The 20,023-nt window shown below is 36.5% G+C and overlaps 1 long non-coding RNA gene across 1 annotated transcript; it reads left to right on the top strand.

Annotated features, from left to right (window-relative positions):
• The first annotated feature begins 202 nt into the window (after positions 1-202).
• Positions 203-15,072, top strand: LOC134478224 (uncharacterized). The gene is made up of 3 exons (XR_010050713.1): positions 203-374; positions 14,238-14,335; positions 14,963-15,072. It is a non-coding gene; the product is annotated as an uncharacterized LOC134478224 (long non-coding RNA).
• Positions 15,073-20,023: the final 4,951 nt, after the last annotated feature.

Raw genomic sequence — 20,023 nt, 5'->3', positions numbered from 1 at the left:
AAGGCTACATTGCTTATCATTTTAATAAATGTTCTGAAAACCCATATTCTTTTGACAATTATATGATGTACTATAAAATTATGATAAAATATCATGTGTAGAGAAATTTCATATGTTGAAATAGCTTTTATAATGAGAAGGGGAAAAAATACAGCCCAGAACCTACACACAGTGTGCACTGAACACATGGTTCTAATTATGTGCAGGTGTGGATCACCATGGCTATCACATCCTTCTCATTTCCAGGAAAGAGCCACCCACAAGGATTTCAGTGATTGGAGTTTGCTTTGGTCCTCAGGCTTTCATAGACACACATCGCCTCTACCTGCAGGCAAAGTTGTTCATGGTCAACCTGCGACCATGTTCCTCGTACGGTATGAGTTTGTTTTGTTGTCTTTTACCTAACGATTGTTTTTCTGCAGGCTGGATGCCCTCGCCAAGCCTTCCTTTCTACGAAGCATTTCTGTCCCCAGGTTGTTTTATATGGACAATTTTATAAACATGGGTAATACAGAGGTGTTATGGTAATGCATAATACAGGTTACAGGTTAAAAAGAGAGTTGCTCGCTTCACTGTAGCTCCGTGAACCCCCAAATCCCCAGATACTCTGTTCCATGTGTGAACTTCTGCCGTTGCACCAGCTTTAAACTTTGAAGTGTCACACTTAACACATTTCACACCTACAGGTTACTAAGGATGGAAGGCACGCTTGCTTTTGCTTTTTCCTATGTTTGAGCAAACCTAGAAAAAGCAGGAAGAGCCACAAAATTAGATGTAAAATTGACATATGTCCCCCTATGTCAATAATTACTGTGAATATTAAAAATATAAGTCTCCGAGGAACTTATATACATATTGGAATCAACAGAAAGTCAAAATATAATTGTAAAACACTTAAAATGAAGAAAACTATTCATTCCTTATTAATGCAATGATTCACATTATTTTCTATGAAAACTGTATCCTTATTTATCTCCATATGTAAACAATGACCAAAAACTCTATAAATGTGCTTTTATATTTGTAAACAAATATGTAGTACTTAAAATATTTTTAAAAAGATGTATAAGTTTAGGATATAGAAATGAACTACAGATTTAAGTGAACATATTATTGTATGAAACTTATTGGCTGAAAATTCCTATATTAAATGTCTCAATTACTTCTACATTCAATCAATCTTGTATCAGAATTTCATTTTTCATAGATATATTTTGCAAATTATTAAATGCAGATGGAAATTCAAGTTCTTAAAAATGAATGACATGCTTCTAGCACAAACAAATGCATAAATTAAAATTAAAACCAAGCTTGAAAGCCTGGCTTGATGACTTTAAAATGAGCTTTATGGTGCTGGACGCGCTCAGGGTCCGGGGGTGATGTGAGCTAAGGCCTTGGAATTATGGGCACAGCGAGGGGACAATTTGAAGTGAGACCCAGTGCCAGAGTCCTGATGGATCATCTCTCTAGTTACCTCACAGGCTTGCTTTCCAGGAGCAGTTCCTTCCCGTCACCAATAGTTTGATCATCTTTGTCCGGGCCTGGTGTCCTCTAGCATAAAAAGCATGTCAGATGTTGCATCTCACTGATTTTTAGCCTAACGACAAAACAGTATGTTTGTTTAGAATATGGTCAAACACAAGAACAGGATACAGTTTTGGTTTAAATTCATGTTTGTTGACCACTAAACATATATTAAAAAAATTATATGTGATGATATAGCTCTTTCTATTTGTAATGAGTATAATCAAATCTATTTTAATAGATAACACAATTTATTACATATTCTTTCATAATTGTATACATTATATATGTTGTACATTTTCTATACTATGAATATGTATATATAATATAGGCACACAGACATAAATGTGTATAACCATAATCTCATAAAAATGTCCAAAACGGTAAGGAAATGATTCTGTTATTCTTCTGCTCTCTGAATACTTGATTTATTTATTTTTTGTGTGGCATGTTGTTATACAGTGAGAATTGCTCTGATATTAACACGCACTTACTTCCCTGGCCAACTCTACGGATTATGTCTATGCTATGCCTAACATGTCTCTGTACAAATGTCTATCATTCAGATGACCAGTCCATGCAGCCTCTCTCTGATCGATTGCTGTGTTTGTGTTCATTACTACAGTCTGGCTGATGGAGCAGAATTCTAAATGACTGTCTTATGCCTTTCCACTTTTTTCTTTTAAAATCTCATCTCCTACAATCTCACATTAATATTACTAAGATAATATTTGGCTTGAAAAAGTATCAATTTATTTTTAGACATGCATATAAGAAAATTAAAGCTCTACATACTGTCCAAACTCTGTTTTTATATTCTTGAATTACTAGAAAACAGTGTGGAAACAAGGCATTATACAATTTTGAAAAGTGCATACTAAAGTTTTTGCCACCAGGTATTCATGACCCAGCCCACATTTTCTCTATTCTGCCAGTTACTGGCAGATAAAGAGACCTGCCAAAGACTGCCATGGAGAAAACCTTAAAAAATGCATGGTGGTGTTTTGCTGAGTCTCTACTATGCAGTGTGAATTCTCAGTGGCCTCATACCGTGGTTTGCTAAGGAGTACTAAGCACCCTTTTCAAAGCTTGAGGGCCACTTCAGGAAAGAAGCCATCTCCTCCATGACCAAGCTGCTGGGTTCACTGGGAGAAGGGAGAGGAGGATTTTCAGCCAGAGACAACACTGTCCTGGAAAGCAGTGGCTCCCATCTGCATGAAGAGGCACAGAGACCGCTTGCCTGGGCTCGGTCTCTGCACACTGCATTCAACTGTTTGAATTTCCTTGAATTTCCAAGTAACTCTGCCCCACATTGTGGATTTTTATACCAATAGAGGAAAGACCAGTGAAAATGAGCACTGGGTGCGGTGGCCCGGCATGTGATCCCAGCACTCTGAGGCTGGGCAAGGAGGATCCTAAATTAGGGCCCAGTCAGCCCAACTTTGGGTGCCTGTCTCAACATCTAACAAAAATTATTATAAAGGGACTGATGACAGAGATCAGATGTAAGGATCCGGGTTCACTTCCCTGTAACAAATACAGAGAGGGATGGGGGGAGGGAAAAAGAGAGAGGGAGAGAGAGAGAGAGAGAGAGAGAGAGAGAGAGAGAGAGAGAGAGAGAGAGAGAGAGAGAGAGGCAGAGGGAGGGAGAGAATGAAATCATCCGATGAGGCCTATGTGTGGTAGGAGGAGCGAGGTCTCACCTCTGCTTCGGCTCTTTGACATGAGAAGAACGGTTACAGAGAGCCATCACCTGCCGGTGAGTAGAAGGCAGGTCTCAGACTTCCGCAGCTCTATCTTATGCTGTATTCTCCTGGCCTCCAGGTGCTTTAGCTGCTGCTGATGCCCCAGCAGTGCAGGTGTTCAGCAGGAGGAGGGTGCAGCTGCTGTGAGGTTTAGTTCTTTCCCTCACGGTGAGTGAGCTGACCATGGAGGTGCTCATCAAACAGTAACACAGAGCACACTCTCACCTTCCAGTTCTTCTGTCTTTGTCTGTTTCTGTCTGTCTGTCTATCTCTCTCTCTCCCTGCCTCTTCTGTTTATTGCATACCTGCTGTATACTAGATCGTATGCTATGCCTTAGTGATAAAGTTTTGAACAAAAGAGGTATTTCATTACTTAGGAAAGAGATGCTTCATTCTCTCCAGCACGGGTAGGGGGATGCTAACCTCTGCAAACACCTATTAGAATGAAGTAAGCCAACCTACTACAATGCATTGTCACACGAAACAGGCACTGTTGGTCATTATTTTCTTTAAGTACTGTAGTTTAAACCTTAGAAGATTCCCTGAATGGCTCCCTGAAACACCCTTCAGCATTCAGATGCCACCACACTGCATGTCCTCTTTGGTTTCTGGGATACACATGCCTGAACAATGCACGTGAGGGACACCCAGCAGTCACAGAAGACATGATTTGCTGGTGTTTGCAGCTCCTGGGACACGAGATATCTGCCTCACCAGTCCTCAGACCTTCTCCTAGGCTGGTGCTGCTTTGCAGAATCACAACGCCAATCACACTGGTCACTTGAACTTTTCTTTTTTAGCAACATGATCCTAAGTGTGTGAAAATGACCGCACAATGAATAAGTTCATATATTTTTAGATGTGTGTGTGTGAACCCACAAGGACAAATTAAGCACAGGAGCAGGGAAGCTGCCCAAGCTGAGTGAGTTCAGGTTTAAGTGCAGAGGCTCAAGGTGATAACAGTCGCTCAGAACAGGCTGCAGGCCAGACTGAGCTCTGCAGTCAGCTGTAGCCAGAGGCAGCTGGGAGTACAAGGACAGGAATATCAGAGAATACCGGAAAAATATTAAAAAATGGAAAACTCATTTGTCACTGAGAAGCGAGTGGAGAGGAGAAACAGGTGTGCCATATTGAAAATGCAAACTTCTGAATATTTTAATGGATTTACCAAGTAGGAAGTTATATATGCAAGTTTGGGGTTCAAAAGGAAGTCTAATTTGGGAAAGAAACAGAGAAAATTCATACATTTCATTAATTAATACATAACATGGTATATATCATCCGTAATATTATTTATATTATAACCTTTTTCCCTGAAATTTGGGCTAAGCTTGGAATCCTGCATTTTGTGTCAAATGTGCAACTGTATGAAATGCAGAACGGTAGACTCTGCTAGAAAACGCAGCAGCACACAGGGAGGCCGGGAGCCTTGATGCCTGGGTGAGAAACAATCAGCCAAGGTGGAAGATGGGTGAACAGTGAGGAAAGAGGAATTCCAAAAGCAAGGTGGAAAACCTGGAATGGTAGCATTTAATAGGTGAGAGGCTGAAAGGGAAAAAAAAAGCTAGTAAAAAGCAAAAGGTTTGGTTTTCTCTGAGAGCCCGAACATCTTGTTCACACAAATAAGTACAAAAGGAGACCACTTGCAAATGTGCATGCAGTTAAGACTGTGTGTGCGTGGATGTGTGTGTGTGTGAGTACGTGTGAGAATGGGTCAGAGCTGTGTTGCAAAGATCTGTGCGGATTGCTCTGTTTTCAGACAGTAAGGCCGTCCCTGAGGAAGAGGGAAACGAGGGTGGAACCCGGAAGCTTGAGGGCATCATAGAAGCAAACACAGATTGCTTCTATGTTAAAGCAAAATTATGCTTGCAATCCAATCACATTTTATACACATCTTATTCGGACTGTCTTCTTTGGTGTAAACATATTTATATATAGAACACATGAAAAAGTTTTCCATTGAACTGGTAGTGAGTTTAATTACTGGATAATGTGTAATGTAGGTTTGAAATAATAAATCTTACATATTTTGGTTTTTGCTTCTCTGAATTTTTATGCAATTTCCAGGAAAATGCAGTTGTCTTTTCTGCAAAGCACAATAAGTCTTATCTGTGCTGAGTAATGTGTGAGATAGAGATTTAAAAATAGCAGTAATATAGAACTAGGTTCTAACCATCACCTCAGAAATAATACATTATATCTTGCAAACCAGGAATTTTAGGGTGTGTAGAGAAACACTGGTTACTATTTTCCAGGACAACAGGTATAAACTGAAACTTTTCTAGAAAAACTATAAAAAATACCCTGTATTCATAAACAAACCTTAAATAACCCCCAAACATAGACTGTATCTGTTCCTTGACTGAGGAAACTAAAGAAAGGAATTTCATAATGTTTTGCCTTAAGACTTGCTAGTACTGTGTCATATCATAAAGCAGTATTTACTTCAAGATTTTATAATTTTTTACATTGACAAATACCTACAAAAAAATCTTGAACTATTTAATTCTGTGAGCAAAGGCAAATATAAAGGCTGTGGAGCTGCCAATAAAATGTATGTCCCAAGATAGCACTCTTGTACAATGATACAAAAAAACGTGTGTTGAAATCCTTTTGGTCATCGCTATGGTTTAACTACTACATTTGCACAACTGTCTCACAGGGTCAGAGGTGGGACTTTTGGAAGGTGACTGAGCAGCTGAGTGTGCTGAGGAGGGGAACCGGGTGTGTGGGGCATCACTGGGGGTGTGACTCAAAGTGTGCCCTCCTGTCTCCAGTCCCCCTTGACTTTCTCTGCTTCCTGGCTGCCATGGGTTGAACAGCTGTCCTCTGCCAGGCCTGGCTACCACCGTGTTTTTTTTGTTTGTTTGTTTGTTTGTTTGTTTTTTGTTTTTTTTGTTTTTTGTTTTGTTTTGTTTTGTTTTGTTTGCCTTGTAGCCAGCTGATCATGGACTGAGAACCTCCATCCCCAAACTGAACCAAATTAAACCTCTCCTCCTTTAACTTGTACACCTTAGGCATTTTATCCTTGCAACAGAAGCTGAATAATACATGAAGTAGTAACTGGAGATCCAGGGCTGCTGAGGTAACTATACTTGACTGTGTGATTTAGAAGCTTTTGGAACTGGTTTGCAGGAAGAGTTTGGAAAAGTTTGGAAATACTGTAAGTTGTGCTTGATGGGTGATGTAAGTCAGAGCCCAGAAGATCAGAACACTGATGCAGGAGTGGACAGTAAAGGTCAGTCATGTCATTTCAGGTGGAAATGAGAGCATTCATGTTCCATTCAGGCAAAGAATTTGTTTTATGTTTTGTTCCATTCCTATGACTTCCTGTGAGGCTGAATTTAAAGTCAGTAGATTAATTGATCTGGTGAAGGAAATTTCAAGGCAGCCCAATGATCAGTCTGTGACATCGGTACTGCTCGCAGTTTTTAAAACAGATTTATGGTGATAATCATGAAGAAAAAAGATTGTTGGATGATTTGCAAAATGCTGTAACTTGGCCAAAAATGTGGAACCTGTGAAGCTAAATTCAAGGAGAATATGGTTGTTGGAAAAATTAAAACTAACAGGAAGTCATGTACTTTGAATCAGGACAATAGGAAAGATGCCTTGCGTATATCTCAGAAAGTGGAAATGCAGTACTCTCCTCATCAATGAATAAATCTATTGATGAGTGCAGAGCTGAACATATGGAATTGGTCACTGGGGGCCTGGTTTTGCCCACAACTCCACCTTTTATTCTCTGCTTCTAGGCTACCAAAGATTGTGCAGACACCCTCTCCCAGGCTCCTCCACCAAACAGTCTCTCCTTTGCAGTCAAATCAGACTGCAATGGACTGACTTCTCCAAAACTGAGAGCCAAATTAAATCTCTCCTTATCTAAACTGTGGTTGTTGGGTATCTTGTCTTGGGGATAGGAAAGTTAATGAATATAATCATTTTTTATATTATTTAAAGATAAAAACGACTTATCAAATTGTCAGATAAGGACAACTTCTACATTACTATTCCTTTTTTATCATAATGATGTGTATTTTGAAGCCTTGACTATTTGGCATTACGAATAAAAGCATGTTAGAAGTTCATTCTGTCATATTCTCCGTAACCTGTGCATATCTTTTAGGAAATCCTGTGATGGATGTTTTGAAATAATGAATTATGGGCAGTTTATTTTTCACCAAATTTTGAGGGCATATTCTAAAACATCAATAGGTACCTACTAATTGCAGTGCTTAATATAGTTATCATCAGTATCAGAGACCTAGGAAGTTATTTTTGGTAAGTCTGCATAGAAGTAGCTTAACCGTAACACTCTTTTGCGTGCTGCCACTATTGTGGGCCACGTATCATAGATAATTATGATCGTTTAATCAGTTTGCAAGGTCCCTAATGCTTAATTCATTCATCTCTTTTTGCCTCATCTCTGGTCATTTATTAAGATTAATTTTCCCCAACATCCCTATAATCCATATAAAGATCCTCTTCCTCTGCGCCACAGCTCTGGATCCCTGCTGTTGTGAGCCCACACTGGCGATCATTAAATGCTCCTCTCTGGTCCTTACTGCTCAGCATTTGTCTTTGTACCTGGTGCTGCCTGATGGAACCATAGACTTTACTCTCTAGTTAATTATGTTTTATCTCATAGGGGTGATCACTGATCAAAAAGCAATGAGCTCTCATTGTGTCATTGCTGTAAAAGGCAAGTTAAGCTTACTAATTTCTCTTCTTCCCCAGGATTTCATTCTGCAATCCAGGCAGTATAGTATAGTGCCTATTTGAATCCTTTTTCTTTTGAGCTTTCTCAAGCTAGCTGCCTTCTCCTGCCTCTGCAGACCCTTCTCCCTTGCTGTTTGGACTTACCCTTGGCAGTGAGACTCTTATCCTTTCACTGATGTTTAACTCTGCAGTCACACTTTCCTGCCTTTTTTCGGGTTGGTCTATGGAAGGAACTGTGCTTGCATTACAAAGAGGCTAAACTGGCACAACCTAACCCAGACCTCATGGGGTTCCATCTTCTAACTCCAATCTCATCAAGGGGGTTATAATAAACAACTTGAAAAACCCACTGATCTGGCAGAACCCACTTCTTAATTGTCACACTGTATTTCTTCATTCCTATTTTATCTGCAATGTGCTCATTTGTCTGATACCAAGTTATGTGACATCATCTCTGCAAATCCCTATATGACTCATAACAACAGCCATCACGTGTGTGTCCTTCTCGTGCCTTTGTGAAGGTTCTTTCCCCCTTAGAATTTGTCAAGTTTTTCTCACAGTCTCCTTGTTCATGGGAAGATTTGCAGTTTTAATCATGGAGGTTTGCAGCAGTTCTATTTCTGGGACTCAGGAAGAGGACACCGTTATTGTACCACATTTGTCTTGGGGCCATGTGAGCAACGGAGACAGCCCCTTGATTTGAGATGAGAAGGAGCAGGGAGTGAACACAGCAGGAGCTTAAGAGGAACCAAAAGCAACGTTGCATGGAGAGGACAATGGAAAGATGCTTGGGAAGGTTTCAGCAGTTTCTGAGATTACAGCATTCAGAATGTGGGATGAAACTTAGAGAAAAAAATCACGTAATTTTACTCTACAATGCCTTTTTGGGGTGTTGTTTTTGCTCTTACGTATATTGTTCATTTTCAACACAGCAGCAGTGGAAATCTAGATTACCCATTTGTTGAAGTCCAATTTCTACAGGTGTGTGTCTGTGTAATTACAATATCTAAGTATAACATGATCCTGAGATAGACTCTTAAAGAATTTCGCCTCTGCCCTCAACTCTAAGGATTTAGTGGAATGACCCCAAATCTAACTTTAGGGGCTGAAGGTAAAATAGCCACTGTCAGGTTAGTGCCATATTCCGGGTTTAAGGTAAGAGCTCAGGCATGTACAGAACTGCTTGCCTTGTGGCATTAGAAGGTCACATCTTGCAAAACTGGATCTTTGGGTGTGCTGTGATAATAAGCAAGTCCCACAATAAACATCAATGAGACAGCAGGGTCTAAGTTGCTTCCAAGTTTTGAGAACTTCTTCAGTATCCAGGGATTGTGTGCATTATATTTGTAAGAAATTGTGACTAAAAGAATGAAATAATTTTGTTTTATTTTCCGTGTGCTTTCCTCACAGGGATAGTAAGTTGTTAGGACATAAATCCTCAGGAAGCTGTATGGCCCTAACTTTACAATGCAATGTGTGGTCGTAATGCTTCCCCTGTCTCAGGGGCGCTGGAAAACGTCTCATTCAGATACTAAAGGAAATGAAATTTCAAAACTATTTACCTATAATTAAGGGTCTTGGAACTTAGTCTTATTTTGTATTGTGTAACTTGCTTTTCTTCTTTCTATTCTCTTGTCTCAAATCCACCTATTTTTATTTTTATTTATATCAGTTTGACTATATTTGATTATTGTTTCTTGTGCTTGTAAAGGTGAGACATTTGACAGTTTGTGTCTCTATTTTTTGACAGAAATGTACCATTTGTCTCAGATGTTTTAGAATCCAAATCTTTTTCAAGGTGTTGACATTGAAACTTCATATTTTTTGTGTGTAGTCAGATATACTAGAAAAATGAAAGTCCCCTAATTCAAAGATAAATTAAGAGCAACACAAAGAACATGGTTTCCATTTTATCCCCAGCCACATTCCTTACCATTTCTGGATTCACCTGTTAGAGAGAAGATGGTGTATGTATATGAAAGAGGATTAAGTTGCTAACAAATTACATCTAGTTTTCTGGATATTATTTTAAAACACATTTTACAGAACTATTCTTATAAATTCACTCCAGTAAAATTTCCTTGACCTTCTATTTTATGATGTAGGTCAACCCACTTCATATGGGACATATTTCTTGAACTAATTTACTTTGCCAAGAAATTGAAGACAGCACCATGTAAGAAGCAAACTGTATCAAATTGCTTTTTTATTTGAGTAAATTGTTTTCTAATACTATTAGTGTTGTTATTCTGTATCAGCCACTCTCAATCTGTATATTTTATTAAGAGTGCTTCATGTTGTAATTGCTAAGCTTTTCGATAAAACATGATTCCACATGCAAAAATTAAATTTACTATAAATTTATTTGCAATTATTAAAGCATAAATATTTCTCGGAAACAGGCCCTAACTCAAAAGATCTTTTAATGCACTTATTCTCCATAACATTCACTTGTTTTAAAGCAATAAGCTTGCAATGTTTACATAATAATGAAAGCATCTCCATTTGTTTTCTGAGAGTAAGGTTCCTAAGTGTATCTTCAGATTCATCAAAATGGTGATTTATTCTTGATGTTTAAGCTATTAAGTACAATCCATTAGTATGTTAGCATAGCACTCTATGAAAATGTATAATTTTCTTGATGACATTTCTTTTTAAATATAAATTTATGATAGGTGGCTGAAAGAAGTATTTGTGAAAATATTTTGTTCATGTAACAAAAAAAAATCAATGCTGTTTAGTAATCGTCTGGTTATTTTATAATTTTAAATTTAATAAAAAGACAATAAGTTATGGAATACATTCTTACTTATTTTGACCAAGTGGTATTAAACCAGATTACCAGAAAATGTAATAAGATTTTCCAAAAATAATCAGTTTCCAAAAGGTCATGAATAGTACCTTTGGGTAGATTATACCTCCGAGGAGGAAATGTTTCTCATCACTATGCAGCTGGAGAAAACTATCTGCTGATCACAGTGCAGTACAGTAGGAAAGTCCCTCACAGAACTGGACATGATGCAGTCCTTTCATTGTTCATTTATCCACATGCAGAAGTGTCTTTTCTGCTGTCTCCTTTCTCTTTAACTTCCTGCTCAACTGTCCTCTATCCTCACTCTTTCTATTGGCCATCTGTGTTACTACTTAGTTAAGAAAGACAAATGCGCTCTTTATTCTGTGCGGCACAGAACAGCTGGCATTCCTGGCATGTATGGAAACCCAGGGTGAAAATTTCCAGCCTTCACCATTAAGAATATTATCGATTCTCTGATTTTCATAGATGTTGTTTGCCTGTTTGAGTGTATTTCCTGGCATTCCACACATGCTGACACTTTTGATTACTGAGGTGTCAAATGATTTTAAATGTTCTCACATGCTTTGCTGGCACCACTCAAATCTGATCCTCTTTCTATGCCATTAATATTATGAATTACATTAATTGACCATTAAATGACAGTCCAGTCTTGCCAATTGAGCAAAATTCTCTCGATCATAACATACTTTTTATATATTAATGCATTTAACTTTTTGATGTTATAAATGGAGACTTGTTTGCTTTATTCATAAAACACATTGGTCAGAATTACTTTCTTTCTCGCTTGCTTTAATTTCTTTGCTATGTTTTGGGCACGTGTGTGTGTGGTCACAATTGCCTTAAATTATGCAATAACCTGTCTTCCTTTTATCCTAAATTCATTATGTAAATTGTCACTTTTTGGAGGTATTTTTATTAACACATTCTTTATTAACCCTAGGTTGCTTTCTGTTTCCTCTTGTGTCAGTTTTGATGAATTACTCTTTCATGAAATGTACTCATTTTATATAATTAATTTTATTTTGTTTTAAGTTTTGTTTGTTTTCATTGTGTTGTGACCCAAATTGTGTAATTCTACTCCATACAATGATGTTTACTTTGTGTTTTAATATGTCACTAATTTGTCAATATCATGTTTGTTGAAATAAAAACACATTGTCTAATATTGTCTCATATTTTAAATGCTGGTTTATAACTATAAGACATGGAGTTCTTTCTTTCTTTCTTTCTTTCTTTCTTTCTTTCTTTCTTTCTTTCTTTCTTTCTTTCTTTCTTTCTTTCTGAGATAGTTTCACTGTATAGCTCAGGCTGGCCTTGAACTCCAGGTCGTCTTCCTGCCTTGGGTTTCTGAATGCTAGGTATTACAGACACGCATCACTATGCTTGCTACTTTTGTTACATGTAGTAGGTTTCTCTTTCCTGCTTTTTGTGCTTTTGAGCTTTCTAACTGATATTGATGTTTTAAAGTCATTTCTCCATTGTTTCCTGCTTCTCCTTGCCTCTTGTGTAATGTTTGGCTTATGGATTCCGCTTCCTTTACTCTTTGCTGTGTCGGGTAGATAGTCGTACCTGCTACACATTCATGGTGATGCAGAGTTTAGGTTTAAAGCTGAACTTCATTGCCACATATAATACTTGGGGCCTGAATTTTGCCTTGTCCAGCACAATAGTAAAACCCCCTGTCTTATTTTGTTTTCTTTTAATGGTATATATTTCTTATCATTGTAGCTTTGGTTGTTTTGAATTATCTCACTTTGGGTATGCTTCTCGAATATGCTATTGAGTTTTGCTTTGCAGGTTCATCTTGGGTTTCATGCTTGTTTAATAGGTGACAACCCGTCAAGCAAACACATTTTTAATGTAACTGCATGCTTAATTTTAATTATTTCATGACACTTTTCTTATGATCATTGGGATAACAGGTTATCTTATCTGTATTCTTCCAGGCAGCCAGTTTTCTTTGTCTGTGACCTGATTCTCTTGTTTTACGTGGTACTAATCTTTTCATCTGCTGGCTATGTTTATATTAACAGTACTTATAGTTCGCATAATCTTTTTGTCACTCAAGTTTTATATAGGTTTCACAACTATAAAAGTTGCCCTTAGATTCCTTTTTGCTTATGTAAAACTCCATGCGATTTTTCCTACAGGTTTTTCCTATTAACTTCACAAATACAAAATTATATTATTTACATCTTGTCAGCACAAGTATCAGTTTTACATTAGTTATGATCTTTGTGCTAAACGTGTATTCACTATCTATTATTAAACAAATAAATAGCTTATATAGAATTATCAAAGACATAAAACATAAACACATATATTAGGGAATATAAATAAATGCATATAAAATAGATGGCATATATATGAATATATATGATTTAAAATTAAATATGTATGTACTTTTGAAATATTTCTATTGTCGTCACTTAGGTAAAAAGGATTTTTGGCAGTTGTTTTCAGAAAGATGCTAAGTACAGTGACTTGCATGCTTAAAACCTTATATAAATTTCATTCTGCCAGTGCATTGTGGGTAGACGTAATATCTGTAGCTTACACATTCTTTTTGGAGGACCTCACTGAATTTTATTGAATTTTATGATATTAATCAGGAGTCCTGACACTGATCTGGTTTTGTTTTCATTTTAAATCCATCTTGTCCTTTTATTTTAGATTTCCCTCCTTATTTCTGTTGGCTGCTGGTTTTGGTTGGATATGTGCTGTCTGACATGATTTGACATCTCTGGAGGTCACTATTTACAGATACAGGGTTCTATGGGCTTCTACTATATGTTTTCACACTAAAGTTTACACACTATTCTTTTCCATTTCATTTTTTAAGTGTGTGCCCAGATATTTGTGTCTTTACATGCTGTGTGTATGTGCACAAGCTGTGTTAATGTATGTACAGGTGTGTGACAAAGCAGTAGAGAAAACAGGACAGGAGGAAAGCAACAAAGAAAACATGAAGGACATAAAATCTATTCATGAGAAGGGATTCCACTGAAGCTCTTTATCCAGGCTGCTTTATCCTGCTGGAGGATTTCCGAATAAGATGCTCGCAGCACACTGCTCATCTGGGGGTGCTGCACTCGGTCTATAATTTGTTTTGATGGGAATAATTTCTCAGAACAAATTAATTAATATATAAATTAATAAATAATATAGCTATATGATAGCATTACCTTATACATAATTAATGAATACTAATATAGAACGTTAATACATAATAGTAACATGTAATACTAATGTATAGTATTCTATGTAATAAATATAATGCGGTAATGTATAATATAAGATATTTTTACCTTGTATGCTATGATCTTGTAAACTATACATACGTGTGAAATGGTTCACACAGCTAATGAACAAAGGGGTAGCTTCTTGTGGTGACAGTTTTCAGTGATGACAACATTGCTCTTTATGTTTTTCAGGAGAATAATGTCATCATTAATGACAGTCACCTTGCTGTATAATAGAGGTCTTAAAGTTTCTTTTACCAGCCTAGCTATAAGTATTTCACCTGTCTACCGTAAGTATTTCCTCTTAGACCAGTGTCTTCTTTCTTTGTCCCTGCACGTTCCCAGACCTCTGGTAACCAATTAAGTGAAACAACTCAGGCACAGGAATATAAATTTCACAGAACTTACTCGTATTTGGAGTAAATATCTAACAGTGTAGACCCCATAGAGGCAGAGGTGGGGAATTTTACTGCCTGACTTTTCAAACATGAATTCTACAATTCTAGTCCAATGCCTCAGAGTTAAGCATGCTCTTCTGCCCTGCTTTATTCATATGTTCTTTTCTCAGTCATGAAGAAAACCTGATTCTGATCCCTTGTGATATAGTTTCAGGTTTGCCTAACAGTAGGAGAACTATCCATGCAGAGTGTCTTAATCTGTGCTGTAAAGTTATTCGACAGATGCAGAAATCAGGCCACCACGTTTAGCAGTCAGGGAAACAAAGCGAGTAACAACTTGATGAGCTGCGATGGTGCAGAAGGTGAATGTGGGGCCCGCAGTCAGCTCTGCACGCTGAACTGGTAAAGAGAGGGTGTCAGGCTTAGTAACCATGCGGACTGCTCAGAGTTGGAAAAAGAATGAGAGGAAGAAGAAATGATTACAGTGCAATAACACATTGGCTTCCAAATACTATCTAGGTTAATCATGATTCAGTTCAACTCAGGAAATGACTCTCAAGTCTGGCTCTGTTTTGAAGATCAGAATTTGCTTTTCTTGCCTTCACACAATTTTATGGTACAGTTTCTTGGTAAGTTTTCCACAGAATATAATATGATTTTAATTTTATTGATAAAAATGAATGCGATTTAAAAACGTAAAACCTAATTAGCTACAGAATTTTGGAATTTGACTATCAGTTCCTTTATGGAGTTTGCATTTAATCTTTCACGTCCGTTTAATAAAATACCCCTGAGAAAGGCGATTCTCAGAAACTTCATTTCAAAGATTCAGAAATATAAAAAGACTTGTTGAAGCAAATCATGTTACTATCAGATCTGAATAGAGATGTTCCCTTTTTAAGTGGACTTAGCATGCTTAGAGTATGCATTCCTCAATAAAAGTTTTACTTTTAACTAAAATGTTTAGACTCAGAATTGAGAGAAATAATCTTTTAAAAATCTGAGGTGGTTTTATACATTAATATAAACTAGACATAATGTTTCTGAAGATGGAATTAATCAAGAATATTATAAGCTCTGAGTTTCTCTAAAGAATCAGTTACCAAAGCAACTGCACGAAATGACTCCATTATAGAGAATAGAGAAGACTTTACATGTATTATTGGACTGATTTAATTTTCCAGAATTGTAAATCAAAAAAGGTAGAATTATGAAATCCAAAAATCTTTCTTTGCCTTAAAATAAGAGTGGCAATTTGAAAAAGAATATCAAGGTTATCAAAAGAAAATGAAAATTGTGATTTTTGTCATGACACCTACATTCCCCATTGCTCTAAGTATTTCAAAATTTAAATTGCTCCCCTGAAAAATGTAAGCTTTCATTTCCAGAATTATATGTTAATACAAGAAATTTCTACAGAGAATCATCATGCTTCAAAATTGATATCCAAGTTACAAATGACTCATTGTAACTTGTAAATTGTTGCTTTATTTATCAAACGAATGACAGTAAAATTGATCCATGTTTAGCTTTAGGTATGTATACATATATAGATATGAATGACATATAAAATCAAGTTAAAGTTGCTTCATCTGTTTTATATTAAAGAATACTCATCTGCATATCTAAAAAGGAAAGGGTTTTGAGCAATTTTTGAGAAAATTTGAAACAAATGGAACAAAAGACAGGAATGCACCATTGCATCACACACCTTGGAAGATTAAAAACTTCTTTTAAAACTCATATCTAAGAATTATCACCTTAAAACTTACAGAATTTCAAAACTTGATATGAATCTCAGCAGTACCAATATGTACTTACGGCCTGCTTTGAATGACCCCATGGGCTTAAGCAGGTGAGCAGGAATGCACCCAGGTCATACACATTTGTGGCCGTATCACTGTTGGAGTCCAAGTCTTCCATGTTTACAAAAATCTGCCTTAAGGAGTGTAAATAAGTGAATGCTGCCACGTGTGTCTGCAGAATTTTAGGCTATGTGGGGAGGGAGGCCTAGAGTTTGAACGCTGACTCTCTCATTCCAGCAGTGTGTTAGGTGAATTTGTCAGTATCAACGCCAACATTTCCCCATCTATACAACTGCATGATGGCTGCTATCTCAAGGTGTGGCAGGATATCCTCCTAACAAATATTTCTGTACTGGAAGCAGCTGACACTGACTTTTTAAAAAGCCAAATGTAGGCATCTCTTCTATCTCCTGTTAAGTGATATCGTACTGACAGCTTAAAAGCAGACACTGGGAAGTATTGATGCGATGGAAATCAACAGACAAGGCCAACCTCCACCGCCACGGCACAGAAACAATTTGAATAACACATCACTTAAAGACACGTTCCATGTACATAATGAATACTAGCTTTAGAATTATAATTAATCCATTGAATTATTCATTGTCCATGTATTCATTTATTACTGAGTCTATACACGTGTTTACAAGAGTTTGAGTACAATTAAATTTAAAGTTTAAGGATCAGTAATGTAATGTATATACAATACGATTTTTTTTTGAAATCTCAAATTTCTAAATTATTCTTCAGGGCTTTTTGTGTATGACAACTTTATGTTGAATTAGCAGTTTCCATGGCATAATAATAATGCTCACCATTCCTGTCCTGAGTGATTTGCAATACTGATTTGTTTTTTTGGGTTTCAGGGGCTGCTTGTGATTTCACCTTGACACACATATGTCGTTAAGAGTGTGCAACGTCTCCGAGAGTCTGCTCCTCTGGAAACCAAATTTTGTGCATTCTTAAGACACACAATAAAAGTGTTTTAATGTCACATTATAGTGATTTGTCCTGGGCAACAATACAAAGTGATTCAATTTCCGTGGTTACCATTGGCAGGGCAATACTCTCGTTTCCCATTATGTTCAGTCTTATAATGGTGGCAACAAATTTTTTAGCTTTGCTTTGTATCATGCTGTGAATTTCAATAGAAATAATGGTTCCAAATTTCCTTAAGGGATTTTTTTTTTCCTAAGGTACGTGTATGTAGTTGTGAGTGGGTAATACCGTGCGCCAGCTTTCAAAATAGGATAAAATAATGCAGATTATGGTTATGACTTCAGTGAATTATTGTTCTTGAAGATAAAATTGGGAGTGCAGTGGGGCTACAGAAAAAAATTAAATGAAATAAGATATTTAGAACAAAGCAAAGTAAGTTTCATTCTCAGGGAAAGAAAATGTAGACTTTTCGCTCCTGATTTTGCTCTGTTGTTAAATCACTGATATCTATGTGTGATTACATTAAAACAAAATGCATCTCACGTTCATTCCCTTCCCTTGGGCAATCTTTTGTTTCTCCATATTCTCCATAAGGTGAGAATTCTACTTTTACATTTAAATGAAAAGTTTCCAATAGCAACAGTAATTTATTTGTCTAAAAATATGAAAATTTGGTCTGTAGTAGAACTCATTACTGTAAATAGGGTGCTACAATATAAAAGAAGACTAAATTTAAAATAATTATAAAACATTTTGGAAATATTTTTGTTGCTTTTCAATAATAAACCACTTTCGACCCCCGGATCATAAAGTTTTAGAATCTGAGAGTATTTTTATCCTATGAGTATTGCTGTATTCAGGGTTTGGAACCCTTTCATTAGCTGTATTTTTATTTTTATACAAGGAGTCAATCTCAGGACCTTGCACTTGCTAGGCAGACACTGTGCCACTGAGTTACAGCCTCTGTCTTCATTATCTCTGAATTCTCAATTTAGTTAAGTGCCACGTAAAAGGAGTCATTGCTCATTTGGGCACTTGATCTCGAAAAATACAGAATTTGCTCCCTCTTTCCTGATAGAGACAAGTGGGCTGGATTAGCTCATCCACTGTAAAGAAACTAGAAACTTGTAAGTACTCTTTTACATAAGGGCTAGCACACACCACTGAATTATAATTCCTGAGAGTAGAAGACCAAATCCTTCCTAGAAGCATATTTGATATTGAAAGCCAAAGACCAGGGACCTTGGCAGAAGGTAGTTTGTCTGCTCACTTGGGAAGACAGAGCCACGGTGAAGTCCACTGGCCATGAAGGAACAGAATTCGTCACAGAGAAGCATCAGTGGTTGGCAGTGATCCTTAACTAACTTGGTATTCAGCAAAAGGAAAGGTTGATGGGCTTATCAATAAAGCCAATAGGTTAAGTCTCGGGAAGATAATATCATGATTAATGGACCCGATTCAGTTGCAGGAAAGAGTTTAAACAAATTATAAATGAAACCTGAGTAGTGCAACTTGTACTAAGAGGCAAGTTAGATAATCCTCTATCCATTGTTTCAAAAATTAATTTATAAAAAAATCAAGATGTATTCAGAGTACAAACTCTGATTAGTAAAATTATAGTTACACACATATTGGAAACACAAAAAAGGTGCAGTCCAAGTAAGTTAGGCTTTATTTATTTAAGATGAGCTTTGCTTAAATTATGGTAGACTGTGGAGATTTTCTATCTAAAAGGGCTGAAGTTTATCAGACCAACAGAGGAATATTCTCCCAAGGTGTCCATGAGGTATAAGACTTAAAACAGATGCTGGTGCTTTGGAAAGATGATACAGCTGGAAAAGCAGATTGCTGTTCTTGGTGGGACCACACACGAGGACATTGCTATTCAGCTATTCATGGAAAACCAAGTTGGTCGTGTACTACTAGTCACTAAATACATTAAAACTAAAGATGACAAACTATAGCTAGCAAAGATGTAGCTCTTTACAATGATGGAGATACAAAGATTGTCAGATATGTGGGAGAGGAACAGATAAATATTGGTGGACTTACACCACACAATTGTTAAAGGATTTCTCTACATCAGGAAATCATGCACTGATATGCTGTCTACATCTACAGGAAGGGATAAAGATCACTGCAATCTTGTAACAACCATGTGGTAGGTAAAATTGATTTTACTTTTATAATTTAAAATATCATTTGGAGACAAGTATTAAAAATCAACAATACATTCTGATACTTAATTCATATGTAAAAGTAAAATATATGACAAGAATAAGATGAAATTAAAGTAATGAAGAACTCAAGTCCACTGTAGAATATACTTAATAACATTTGTGGGTCATTTGATAATAGAAAATGGTAAATTAAAGTCATATAAATGTAATCTCTACTCAAATATTTTTCACTACAATTAGAAGACAAAAAGTAAGAAAAGTAATCTGGTGGTAAAGGAAAACATGATCAGTGAGATTAAAGACAGTAACATGGTCAGTTTAAATTCAAATGTCAATAATGATAATACATGTGACTTGTCTAAATATTCTAACTAAATGTCCTAAATTTTCTGAATGGATAAAAGGAAAAATTCAAAAGCATCTGAACTAAAACGTGACACACCTTAAATGTAAATGTTCCTGCAGGTTCATCATAAAAACTGATTATATGCCATACAATTCTAAATTGATCCATGAAAACTCAAATGTACATATTTTCATATAAAAATCTAAAATACAGCATGTGACAAAAAGGTATTTTAGAGTGACAGGTTGGTTAGTTGTGTATGATGACATCATTCATACATATTTATAAACTCAAAGTGAATAGTTTCGTA

Source organism: Cavia porcellus, unplaced genomic scaffold (genome assembly GCF_034190915.1).
Source record: "Cavia porcellus strain 051 isolate PalLab524CR breed Dunkin Hartley unplaced genomic scaffold, mCavPor4.1 scaffold_12, whole genome shotgun sequence".
NCBI classification, from domain to species: Eukaryota; Metazoa; Chordata; class Mammalia; order Rodentia; family Caviidae; genus Cavia; species Cavia porcellus.
This window is presented reverse-complemented; position numbering and strand designations above follow the sequence as displayed.